The sequence below is a fragment of the Colobus angolensis genome, unplaced genomic scaffold, assembly GCF_000951035.1.
Source record: "Colobus angolensis palliatus isolate OR3802 unplaced genomic scaffold, Cang.pa_1.0 Scaffold77, whole genome shotgun sequence".
Taxonomy (NCBI): domain Eukaryota; kingdom Metazoa; phylum Chordata; class Mammalia; order Primates; family Cercopithecidae; genus Colobus; species Colobus angolensis.
The window spans coordinates 3,677,465-3,690,177 of record NW_012121487.1 but is presented as its reverse complement, the minus strand read 5'-3'; the positions used below and the strand labels follow the sequence as shown (position 1 = coordinate 3,690,177).

The following is a 12,713-nucleotide window of genomic DNA, read 5'->3' as shown; positions in this document are numbered from 1 at the left end:
GGGCCCCGCAAGCACTGGAGATTAGGTCACCCAAGAACTATGAGCTGTCGCTTTAAATTGCTGGGCGTCTGCCGAGCCGGGCCCTGGGACGGGAGGGGGCCTGTCACAGGTAGAGGGAGCAACTGAGCTCCCTAGGTAACCCTCACACCCCCAAGAATGTCGCCCTTAAGTGGGGCTTTGTCACACACCAAGTGGGGGAGATGGGAGCTTTTCACCACTTCCAGTCTCCCCTTAATTTATCTACTTAGACTCCCACCTCCCAACTCTCCCGGGGCCCGGGGCCGGGAGGAGGTCCCGAGGTGGCGCGTGTTGAGAGTGTGCGTGCAGCTCGCATGGCCTCCCCGGAAAAGACCTCCTGGAGCACGCGGTGGCAGCAGCGCCAAGCGGGCGGCCGGCGTGCTCCGAGGGGCACCGTGGGATCGGACCGATCCCTTTAAAGGCCTCTGGGTCTCTCTTTCCTACTTTGCCTCGCTTCGTCCCTTCCTCCCTCCCTCCCGGCAAGCGGAGGGATCCGCTGCTCCCGGCGCCACAGCCTAGCTTGAGAGGGCGGTAGGGCGGGGGCCGACCCGACTCGGCCCGGCCCGGCCAGCCCTGTGGAAGCGAGGGGCGGGGCCGCGTCCTCAGGACCGCCCCAGCCCCGGCTCCGCCCCGCAACCCCCACACGTGCCTCCCATTGGCCCCCACACCTGTCCGTCACCCCGTTCTCCCCACCCCTCAAGCTAGGCTGAGCTGTGACTACGTCGGCCTCGACTCCCGGGGGCTGGAGGAGTTACCTTTGGAGCCCGAAAGGAGGAAGGAAGCAAAATATCAACAACAGCCAAGGCGGCTCGGGCGCTCGGCCCCGGTTCCCTGCTTGCCCGCCGCCCGCCTGCTGGCCCCCGCGCCCACGACGGGGGCCCAGGCCCCACGGCGCCGCCCAGGGCCCGCGCGGACGCCGGCCTCATTTATTATTCCCCCCGCCCGGAGCTGCGGCTTCCTGGTGTTGAAGATCCCCTGGACCAGGGGCGAGGGCTACCCGCTCTTTGCCGTGACAACACCGTTCCCCCAGGCGGGCTGGTGAGTAAAGAAAAATAATGCGCCTGCCACTTTAAGAGGCCCCCTCCCCCACCCGGTCCAGGGGTTGGGGTGGAGGGTGGTCTAGACCGTCCCCCTGAGGGGTGGGATTGGGCAGCCCCCGGGCCGGGAGGAACTCGCGAAGCGGGCCGTGTTTTCGTGTGGCGTTGGCGGGGATTATCTAGGGGACTGTTTGTGTCAGGGAGTCTGCCGTGGGGGACAAGTGGAGTGGGCTGCAATTCCCTTGGGTGTTGGGAGTACGGGGTGGGGACGGGCGGATTGGGGGTGCGCCCGCTTGTTCGCCTAGGGGGTTTACGACGGCCTCCGAGCGGTCTGGGACGGGGCGCCATCCTCCAAGGGGGTCTCCGGTGACAGCCGGGAGCGACTGACATTTTAACAGCCGGCCCTCCCTCCCTCTCCCTCCTCTCGCCGCCTGTTCCCTCCTCCTTGGCCCGAAATGGTGCAGAAGGGGGCCTGGGAGGGCGGCGGGAGGGTGGAGGCGGGGGGAGCCGCAGCTGTTTGGGAAGCGGGGGAGGGAGGGGGGATGTTGTTCAGATGACACCGGGGTGGTGGGTTGGGGTGTGTGAGTGTGTGTGTCTCCGGGGCCCGTGTTTGCCGGGTGCCTGTGGAGTTGGGACGCGGAGTCGCCACGAGGTGGGCACGCAGGACCCTTTCTTGGGACCTCCTAGCCCCGCTTCCGAGACCCCTGATGTGGTTTGTCAGCAACCCCAGCTGGAGAACTCCCTGGCCAGAAGTTTGCAGCTGTTCAACATCTGGGCAAGAGTTCTCTAGTCCCTCTCTCCACCTATGGCAGGCGGAGCTGGGCTGCGAGTGGGGGTTTAGGGAGTTTGGGTGGGCTTTTGGGAGGGTGGGCCAAGGAGACCAAAATGCATTTAGTCCCCCACTCCAATGCCAGCCTCCTTCCTACCAGGTTTGGGTCTTAGGGGGATGGGGGAAAGGGGCCCCCTCCCCTAGTGAGTCACGCTGTCCTCTCAGCAGCCTTCTGAGGGCTCCCCCTGAAAGGAAGGCACTCTAGGAGCCACCGACTGGGTTATCCCAGGTTTGCCTTTCTGAGTGGGAGCCTCCCTCTGCCTCCCCTTACTTGGTGCACTGTTGATGGATTGGGGGAGGGTATCGCGGGCTTGGGGAGATCCTGTGTCCCTCTTTGCTGTGCCTAACCCCCATTCGAGTTTTCCTCAGAGTCCTGGTTTCTTTGCTTTGGGGTGGGGGTGGCGCTTATCCACTCCTCCTATCCCTTCAGTGGGTCTCCGCAGCAATTCAGGGTCCAGCCTAGACTATGGGAAGTTTGCCGTCTGGGGCGGTGACCTTGGGCTGCTCTGGCCTGGAGATAGGAGGGAGAGTGCAGGTCAGCCTGAGATTGGGTGTTTTGGCGTTTGGGAGCTGTCCACCTCCCACTCCTCTCCCAACCCCAACAGGAAGGTCTCAGTAGCTGAGGAGAGCACCGAAAAGGCACATGTCAGTGTTCACAGATGTCCACCGCTTGTGGCCACGGGGTCACACCCGCCCCAGGACTTAGTCTGGCTCTCCCAGCTCCCACGGCCCTGCCTGGGAATGAATTTCCTTCCTGTGGTTTCCCAGTGTGTTGGGCAGGAGATGGGGGTGGGGTAGGACTATTGTGGGAGTGGCTGAGGACCTATTTATATGGGGTGATTGGGGGACACTGGAGCTTATATGGAACTCCTTCCCCACTTGCCCCAGCATAGGCATTTGGGCCCTTGGGTCTCAGTGGTTATATTCTCTTTGTTGTAACTCCCCTGCCCCCGCCAACACACCCTGTATGTTTGCATATGTGTGTATATGTATGTGTGTGCATGTACGTTTGTAAAGGGAGGGGTCTCTGGTCTCTCTGGAGGGAAGGGGGAAGGGAGGAGCTTTTACTCACTCCTGTAGGGACCAAAAAGGTTGAGTTTTTTACCTGAGATCACACAGCAAATCTGTGTAAGAGCTTTCGTCTTTCCACTCGTTTAGGCACAACTTCATAGTGGGGAGGGATTCTAGGAAGGGAGACATACAGTCCGTGTTCATGGAAGCCCCAGTCCAAGGGGAGAAGCAGGACCCAGAAAGCGTCATGATCCTTATGTTGGGGGATGGGCGTGGGGAATTGGCTAGAGCTTCTGTCTGCTGTACTCAATGCCTGAGAGAGTGGTGGAGGACTTGGAGGGGTGGCAGGTGCTGTCCTTGTCCACTCCACTCTGCACTTGGTGCCCCTGGGCTGGAGGGCCTGGGCATCCTGGCTCTGCCCCCTTGGCTCCTGGTTCTCCTCATAGGCTGGGAGATATGATAGTCTTTCTGGCTGCTGTTATATAATCTCTCTGTAGCAGGGTTGTTTTTTTTTTTTTTTCCAATCTTTCCTGGGAGATGTGATGGGGAAGAGAAGGCAGAGGGAGACTCTTCAGGTTGGGGGGCGCTAAAGGAGCAGTAGTAAGGAAGATTGGGGTGGGAGGTATCTTGGCCCCTGAGGAGGCCTTGGGGATAGGCCCTCATTGATTATGGCCCAGCCCCTCCGACCCTTCTCCTCTACTGTGCCCTCAAAGGGTCCCTCTGCTGTGGTCGTCCCTTGCTCTTATACCCCCAGAGAGGCCTGGACCTCTGCCCATTTTGTCAACCTTCTCTTCCTGGCCAGCTGGGCCCCCTGCTCTCCCTGGTTGGCACTGGATCCAGAATCTCAGTGCTTTTGCTGGCCTGGTATGGGCCCTTGGTTGCACACTTTGCCACACACCTGAGTACCTCTATGGGGACAAGGGAAGTCCAGGATCTGATGGGTGGGCCCAACATTTCCCTAGTTGTATTTGAGCCAGGCCCCCTGTTTTTTTGCCCCTCTAGTCCAGAGGGTGGTGGCCTTACTGGAAAAGAGGAGTTGAGGGCCTTGACTTAATACAGGCCTTGACCTCTTGGACACATCGTTGCTGTTCATCAAGTTCTGTAAGTGGATATGAGGATCTGATGTGAGCTTGGAACCTGCCATCAAGGGTTGGGTTCTCAGCCTCCCGGCACTGTGGTGGTGGGATTCTCCCCATCCGCCGGGACCATGGCTGGGACTCTCGAGACTCTCTCAGGCCAGCTGGTTTAAGGCAACTATCTCTCTTTTATAGGGAAGGAGGAAATGGTGGCAGGCCGGCACAACCTCAGCATCACTGTAATCGCTGGTGGCTTTTATGAGCCAGTCATGGGGCCGGAGTCCGGCCAACTGTCTGTCCTTCTGTCCCAGTTTGGTGACTTACTCATGGAGGGAGGGGCGGTTAGGTACTAGAAGCTGTGTTCTAGAAGCTGGACGGCTGACTGTATTGTGGTTGATGTCACTCGTCTATCCCTGATCACATGGATATATCACATATAATCTCTCTGTAGCACGATGGAGGTAGGATGGAGCTTAGACTTCAAGAAGAACTTCCCAGTGGGGAAGCTGGGGAGAAAGAGATGGCTCTAATTTGGCATAGGAAAGGAGGGGAACTCAAAGCGCTTTCTTTTCCAGTGGCTCTCCTGAAAGGCCTTGACCTTTTGGCCTGGCGGGGTCGGTGCTGTTTGGATCTTGGAATATTTATTTTCTTTTTCCTCTCCCTGCTTGTGGCTGAAAGTATTCTGAGGCATTTGTCCTGAAACTGTGGGAGAACTAGCCATTAGGCCCCTTTCTCCTAGTAGTGGGAACTAGATAGAGGTCTCATGTAGACAGGCATGCCCAATGCGGTCCACAGCATTTAGTGGTACACATGCAGGAAGGTGTGCAACGCATACACACTGGTATATAGACACCCACAGAGCAGCTGCTGCACTGCGGGAGGTGGGGGGTAGTGAATGGCAAAGATGATTAAAGGATTGGAGAGTTGGGATGGGTTTGAGGGGACCGGAGGCAAGAAGGCGAAGGGCATAGCAAGAACTTTGAAGAGAGAAGGGCTGACTGGAGCAGGAGGGATTAAGGTTAGACCACAGATGGGCAGGCAGAGCTCTGTCTGCAAAATAAAGAGCATGGCTTGTGAGTCAAGGAGCCTTGGCTGACTTCCATCCGTGCCCCCTACCCCTCCCTCACATGCTCCTCTCTGTGGTCCTGGCACAGCCTGCCTCTGCCCCTCACACTGACCGTGTGTCCCCGGGTCACTCCTCTTGGGCCCCAGCTTTCCAGATGTACAGAGTTTCGCCTTTCGGTGATTAACACCTGGGTGTTTTGGTGGTTTGTCGCTGGTCTCTGTTGCCCTCCCCACTCACCTTGATGAGCAAGGCCACTGTGAGGCATCAAGGCTACATCAAAGCCCTCAGGCATTTGGGGGTAGGTCCTTGGCCTAGGTGATCCCCAAGGCCCTCTTCATCTGACATTTTCCTTTTCCTGTGGCCGAGGCTACAAGCCTCTCTTTTCTGAGAGCCAAGTCATGCTTCTGGTTAGTCCTGGCTGGTGTGGAGACAGGGGAATGCATTCATTGATTCTGCACAGGACCCTGATAGCCAAGGGGGTGAGAGGCTCTTGTGCCTGTCTTACTTCTCTTCTTCCTGCTGTAGGCTGGGAGGGGAGGGACATGTCCAGAGCTCTGGCCTGTCGCTTGCCACACCCAGGCGGGACCATATTTACTCATTTAAACTTACCCTCCCAGGAGGCTCTGGGCTCTAGGCCTGGTCACTGACCTTGGCTTGTTGCCTCTGGCTAGGTGCTCTGGCCACTCTCCTAGGAGCTGGGCAGACCAGGAAACCATACAGAGGGAGCTTTTTTTTTTTTTTTTTTGGTCCCCTGGTCAAAGGAGCTTCACCCTCAGCATTACCCCACTTGCCCAACTTTCCAGTATACTTTGAAGACCAAAAACCAAAACTTTTTAATTTTTTTTTGAGGCAGGATCTTGCTCTGTTGTCCAGGCTGGAGTGCAGTGGTGCCATCATGGCTCACTGCAGCCTCCCATTCAATCGATCCTCCCACCTCAGCCTTCTGGGTAGCTGGGACTCCAGGTGTGAGCCATCGTGCCCCGCCCAAAAACCAAAACTTTTGAGATCCCAGTGGAGAGAGGTGACGGATTCTCAAAAGGGAAGAAGGAAACTTCCATTTCTTTTCTTGTGTTCGTGTGTAGACAAGCTTCGTACTGAGCATGGGAACATAAGAAGACTGTTTCTTTCTAAAACTGTTATTTTGGATTGGAAAACAGAGTCTCGGAGATTTAAGTGACTTATTTAAGCTTTCCTAGTTATTAGGTGTAAAGGGCTTTTGTCTGAGATTAAAGGAGAGATCCTGCCCTGCAGGACAGGGCAATGGAAAGGAGGCCTGAGAGGAGGAGGAGAAATTGAAGGGAAGAGAAAACCAGGATTCCTCAGCAGAGGGCGGAGAACCAGCCTTTGGTGGCAAGGTGAGGGAGGTATTGCTTTGACTTGAGTGTCATGGAGAAAGCCCCCAAAGCAAGGGTTTGAGGGCAAGATCAAATGACACTCCAAGACCCCTCCTGCTATGCCTGTGAGCTGCCGCATGGGACTAATGAGAAGACACTGGAGTGGGAAGGCTTGAACCACAAGAGGCTGGGCTTGTCTCAAGGCAGACACAAGGCCAGTGTGAGCCTGCCAGGCCCAGACCTGGGGAGTTGGCCCTGGAAGGAATGTGCTAGAACTCCCAGACGGAGGGAGACTCGCTCCCACTCCCATCCAGGTTGTGAGCAGAAGCCCTGTGCCCAACAGTCAGTCTGCCTCTGCCCCTTATTTCTGGTGACCTTGAGCAACTCCCTGCCCATCTCTGTGTGAGTTTCCATACCTGTGAAAGGGAAGTGGCGCTACCTGCCTCACATGGGAAGGGAAGGGAAGGGAAGGAGGTTCCGCCAGAAAAAGTGTGATGGTTGCATCTTTTCTCTCAGACCTTGAGCTTTAGGCTGGCCCAGGACTTGCCTGAAACAGGGGTGGGGGCAAGCAATGCCTTTGGTGTCCAGGGTAGGGATTGAGGAGGCCTTGAGGGTTCCTCCTGGCCTAGGGCTCTGTTTGGCCCTGGGATGGTTTGGGAAGCTGAGCCCAGCCCTCCCCTCCCCATCCAGCCATCTCCTTGTCTGAGAACCTGCCTCCTCCACACTTAGCCCCACGAGTCTTGCCAGATCCCTCTGGCTGCTTGATTGCTTACCCCTCATGATTCTCTCATCCTCAACCCACCAGCAAATACCTAGGGTTGAGGTTTGAGAGAACAAAGAATACGGAGAGAGCCCATCCCTGAGTTTCAAGTAGAAATGCGCGGCAGGAGGCTGGAGTGAGGAGAGGGGGCTTGGTCCCTTTTCCTGGGGTCTTTCCACTCCAGCTGGATCAAGTAATGTGTAGGCAGGGGAATAGAGCAAGGGGTTTGAGGGATGATCTCAAACCTTGAGATTTTCCCTTTAAAGCGTGCGTGTATTGTGCATTTGGTGAGAGATGATGGTTGGGGTAGATTAGGAGGATGGGAATGATCTGGAAGTGGGTTTTTCAGACCTTCCTGTCACCTCTTTCCTTAACCTATGGGCCCCTTTCCTCCAGCCACCACCACTGCCTCCTCTGTGCTGAGTCTCCTTATGCAGGCCTCTGGGGCCGGGAATGGCTGGGTGGGGACAGGTGTCCTAGCCCAGCTGCTTCCTCTTGTCTCCCCCACCTGTCAGCCTGGGGGTGGGGAGCTAAGGGGGCGGGGAGTCAGGGGAACCACTTAGCCCCTCACCTGTTCTGAGGGGTAGGGCCCTGGTTGTAAACTGTAGCAGGGGAGTCAAGAGTAGACAACAGGCAGGACTCCCCTCAGAGGAAAGATAACTGCAGATCATAGTAATGGCAGGGAAAACTTGATAGGCAGAGGTCCTTGCTGGCAAAAATCTGAAGGGTCCCTGCACAGTATCCTCATGAAAGGGTTAGAAGCCAGGTATCGGTAAGGGGCACGGATTTGGGGACATGTATCTGCATAGCCTTGTGCAGGTACTGCTCTCCCTACCCCCTTCCCTCTGGGCCCCCCCTCCATCTGGCTGGGCATCTTAGCCTCACCTGGCACCTTTCCTGAAAGCAGCAAGCTAATCCTGTAAGAGCTGCCTGGCTGGCCGCCTCAGCAGGCCCACGCAGCCACGATGCCCGCCCTCCCTCCGCTGCCAGGGGCTTAGAGGACTGTCCTTCGAGTTAGAAGGAGACCCAGCCATTGCCCTGAACAGCCCCTTTAAATCCTCAGTGGCTTCTCGAGGTCATGATGTCTCTAGGAGGATTTGCTTTCCCTGATTGGATTGGCCTCTTTCGGGTCCCCTGTCATCGTCGTAGGTGAACCCTTCATGTTCTCCACCTCCCCTTTCCTCATAATTAGTGCTGTCCAGTCTGAGGTCCCAGACCTTGGACTCTCTGCCCTCTCTCTTTGCTCTCATGTCCCAGCAATGAGGGCTCAGACCCCTTCATCTGCTTCAGCCAGAGCAGCCTTGTCTCAGTTCTGTGGGTCAGAAGAAAGGATCTTGCTGCTTTAAGAAAGGGGACAAACACTGCCCAGGAAGAGAATGCCCTTCTGAGACTGTCTGCTGCCTGCCTCTCTCCATTTTTCTCTCTTCAGCCTGCCCTTCCTTTGGCCAGGGGCCCACACTCCTCATTACCCCATGCCCTTATTTCCATGGAAAGTCCCTCCCCTGGTCTAACCATTAGCCCACCCGCTGCAATGGCAGGCAGCCCAGACCCAGCACTGGTGGCATTATGCTCATTCCAACGGCTCTCAAGCAGATCCGCCCCCAAGGCCCCAGCTGCCACTTTCACTTCTGTCTCCTGAGACCCCAGAGGGAAGTTGGGTTGGGGAGGTGGAAGGTGACACACTAACCGTCCCAACGGCCCCCACCTCTCCTCAGTCAGGGCTTCTGATGGCTAAGGGCCCCTGTCCATTTCTCTTGTCTAGATGACCAAAGTGGGTTAGGTAATAGTGGAAGGATTGGCTGCGGTGGGAGGGACGGCAGTTAGATAGCAGGAAGGACTTCCTAGGATTGGAGACCACTGCTGGGCTTCATTGTTTCAGAGGATATAGGGAGCGGTGTAGATACTCTGGACAAATGTAGGTCAGACTTAAAGGTAGGTAGGAGATTGGTTGTCTGCAGCTCCCGTTGGTTGGCATACAATGCTGGGGCCTCCATGCCCTCCCACGTGTCACCAGCCTCACATGCTTGGTTGGAGGGCTTCTGACAAAGCAAGTTTGAGCCCCAGAGACTACTTTGAGTCCAATGACTCAGCCCTGAGAAGTTCTTTCTGTAGTCTTATATCTATCCTACCTGCTGTCCTGGGCCATTTCCTCCCACCCTGCGCTGTGGATGGGTTTTGGAAATGGAGATAGAAATGGAAGTAAAGGACAGCTCACCTCCATCCTGCTGCTGCTGCCCCAACCTTGGCACTAAAGAGGGGAATGGGATTCTTCTCCTGTGACGCCTCAAGGCAGTGACAGAGCCACGCTTCACCCTGTGAATCTTACCAAACTCCTGTAGCGGCCGTACTTACTTATTCCTCGTGATTTCACACCCCTCCCCCATCTCTGCCTAGACAAGAGTAGGGGACCCAGTTGGACTGAGAGCTCTAGACTCTATCACTGTGGGTTACTATAAACACAATAATGCTTTCTGGTGGGGAAAGATGGGAACAAAGGCCTGAGGTGCCAAGAACTCCACTTGGTGTCCCCAAGTGCCTATGGATCCTGGGTGGGGGTGACCCACGTCCTGGAATGGGAAGTTGAGCCTGAAGGAATAAGGTCAGAGACACTATGCAAATCCTCATGCAAATGAGTGGTGGTGAGTCATTGCAGCTTGGCCTGCTGGGATGGAATCTGAAGACAGCCTTAGGCTTGGGTTCTAGAGCTGGTCCCACCAGGGACCAAACAGTGACCTTGGGCTAGTTGCTACTCAGTAACCACAAGCAGGTGGTCTGATAGGCATTCCCAGTGTGTGAGGGGATTGGGATGGCTGAGCCTCTGCCACAAGGGCATTGTGTGCCCCACTTGGTACTTGTTCTGGCTGACCAGAGCCTTTGTCAACCCTTGGCCATCTGTTGGAGGGTTACTGTTTAGAAGACACCTGCCCCTTCACCAGCCCCATCCTGACTCTCTTCTAGCACCCTCATTGCCTTTCCTCCCCAGCAGGAGGATGACAGACCCAACCAGGCCATCTCTTTGGTTCCTCTCCATGAATTACACAATTCTGACCTCCCTTCCCTTTGGGCTTCCCCAGAGAGCACAGGAGCCATGTGTTCGGGCCAGAAGGGCATTTGGGTACCTAGTCCACCCAGCTACCCATAATACGGGACAGTGGGGTGAAGCCTGTAGAAGGCAGTGACTTACTCAGGATCACACTTTAGACCAGAGCAGGGACTAGAACCCAGGTATCCAGAATCTCAGCTTAGAGACCCCATATTTCCCTAAGTTGTTCATTCCCCTGCCTCACCCATCCCTTCTCTACTGGGACTCAATCTCCTGTTGCTCCCAAATACTTCCTGAGATCAGTCTGGGTAGCTCTAGGAGCTTGTTTTGCGGGGTGGGGTGGTTACCTAGGAGCCAGTCCAGAGGCCATAAGGGGAAGGTCAGAGCTGGAGTGGGAAGTGCTGGACCCTGGGCCTCACAGCTGCTACAGGAAGGATGAGAGCTAGACTACAGGAAGGACAGGCTGGGGTGGGGGAGACATGGAGGAGGCTCAGGAGACAGACCCTCACTGGAGAGGCATCTCCTGGGCAGAGAACAGGATGACCCCATCCCAGGAGACTTGCCAGGGAGAAGAGGGCGGGAAGCCTAGGGTGGGGCTCAGGAGAGTTGTCCAGCGGAAGCTAGAGGGAGGGCTCAGCCCTGCTGTCCATACCGGGTGCTCCCCTTGGCAAGTCAGTTCCTGTGCCTTAAGCTGAGACTGCAGGACCTGCCCCCCACTTGAGTTCCTAGGGTGCCTGAGGCCTGAGACCACCCCTGCCCCAGGCCCAGCTTTCCTGGACTGCCTGCCCCCACAGCCCGACAGCCCGCCCCCAGGTCCCCTGTGGGTGAGTTAAAATTAGCTCAGTGCCCAGGCTAAAAATAGCCCCTGCCCAGCCCTGAGGCTGCTGGACTGGGGGAGGGGAGTCCCCGAGGGAGGGAAAGACGGTGGGAACCAGGGATTTGGGTAGTGAGCCTGCCAGACAGAACTTTGAAGGGTTGGGGCTGGGGCCCTGCTTTGAGATCAGACCCTAGAAGCACTTCTGGGGTAAAGAAAAGAGGCTGCTGTGGGAGGGGGCGGGGACAGAGAGGGGGCAGAGAGAATGCAGCATGAGAGGGAGACCCAAGAGGGGCCCAGGAGCAGGGGCGTGGGGAGCAGGCCATGCAGCTGGGGGTGTGAGAATTGGGCTGTGTGTGGAATGGGGAGAGGGACAATGTGAGGCTCCTGCCTTGGCTCAGACTTCAGAGAAGTAATGCCCCCCACTTCCTTTGTGAAGGAAGAGCTCACTATGTGAACCACAGAATGATCCTGGACCATCTTGCCTGGGTGTTTGGGGGCATCACCGGGTTCACCTCGCCACCCTGTCTCCCAGAGCTCCTTAGCCTGTGTCTCTGCACTAGGGAAGAGGTCCCAGGGCTGAAGTTGGGAGAGAGAAATGACTAGAAAGGTTGTGAACCTCGGGGTAGACTGGGTAATAAGGCAGGGCCTGGGGATCGAGCTGGGCAGCCGTGGTCCTTGGTCCTCGGTCCTCACTTCTGCTGCCTCTTAGGGCTGGCCTGCCTGCTCTGGGATGCTCCTTCCGGGGCTGTGTCTGGGTCCAGTCCAGGCCCCCGAGGGCCCCCTTTCGTCTCCCTGCCCTTGCCCTGGGTGGGACCTGCCCCTCCCTTGTCTGTCTATTGGCTGGACTGCAAGTTCTCAGAGGGCAGGGGTGGTGTCCTGTTGAGTTATTCCCCCAGCGCTGGGCCAGGAGTCAGTCCTGGAAGCCGTTGTTGAACCTGTCTCTTGTTCTCTACCTGCTTCTCTCTGAGTCTTTGTCTCTGCGGGTCTCCTGCCTCTCCCTCTCCTCTAGCCCTCTCCTTGTCTGTCTCTGCTTCTGCCCCATAATGCCTTCTGGCCTTGCTGCCTCTTTTTCTCTGTTATCTTTCCTGTGTCTGTGTGTCTGTCCCCCCTCTGCCACCCTCTTCTGTGTCTGCCTCACCCACGCCTCCTCCCTCATTAGTGAGCAGGCTGCTTGAGGCCGCCTGACTGTGGGGGTGACAGGTGGATTGGATTGTCACCCCCTCCCCCAGTGCCTGCTGCTTATTTCATGCCCTGCAGCCCAGCCACAGGGAAGGGGCGGGAGGAGGGATGACAGCTGTCTCCAGCGCCTCCTGCCTTACCCTCCAGTCCTCAGCCTGCAGCCCAGAGCAGCCTGGGAGGGAGAGATGTAGGGCCTGCCTAATGAGAGCTCCCTTTCTTACCATGAGGAAGAGCAAGTCGAGGCCCACTGCTCTGTGATGCGTGGCTGCTCACTCAGCCTCTCTGGGCATCTGCTCCCTTTTGACCTGTGCTGGTATGGGAACTCTGGAAGCAGATGCCCTGTGGTTTCTTTGAGCCTTGGGACCACTAGGATGGGAACAGATATGGGTGGAAGGGTATAGGGGAGAAGGAAGGTAGGTACTCCCCTGCCAAGAGCAAGAAAGAGAGGATAGAGGCTGGCCATGGAAAAGGAATTCCCCTGCAGCTCCATGGGAAGGACAGCTCTGCTCAGCCCTGCTGCAGCTGCAGGGAGGCTGCCCTGAC

At 56.8% G+C, this 12,713-nt stretch overlaps 1 protein-coding gene across 3 annotated transcripts in view; it reads left to right on the top strand.

The window, feature by feature from the left end:
• Positions 1-701: 701 nt before the first annotated feature.
• Positions 702-12,713, top strand: part of MEF2D (myocyte enhancer factor 2D) — a 35,346-nt gene continuing 23,334 nt past the window's right edge. Inside the window, exons 1-2 of one of the 3 annotated variants that reach the window (XM_011928430.1) lie at positions 1,647-1,830; positions 2,053-2,113. The gene's annotated coding sequence lies outside the window, so the exon portion shown is untranslated. Of the gene's footprint in view, positions 1,057-1,646; positions 1,831-2,052; positions 2,114-10,912; positions 10,999-12,713 lie in introns of those variants that run through there. The other 2 variants (XM_011928429.1, XM_011928431.1) reach the window with 2 other exon arrangements.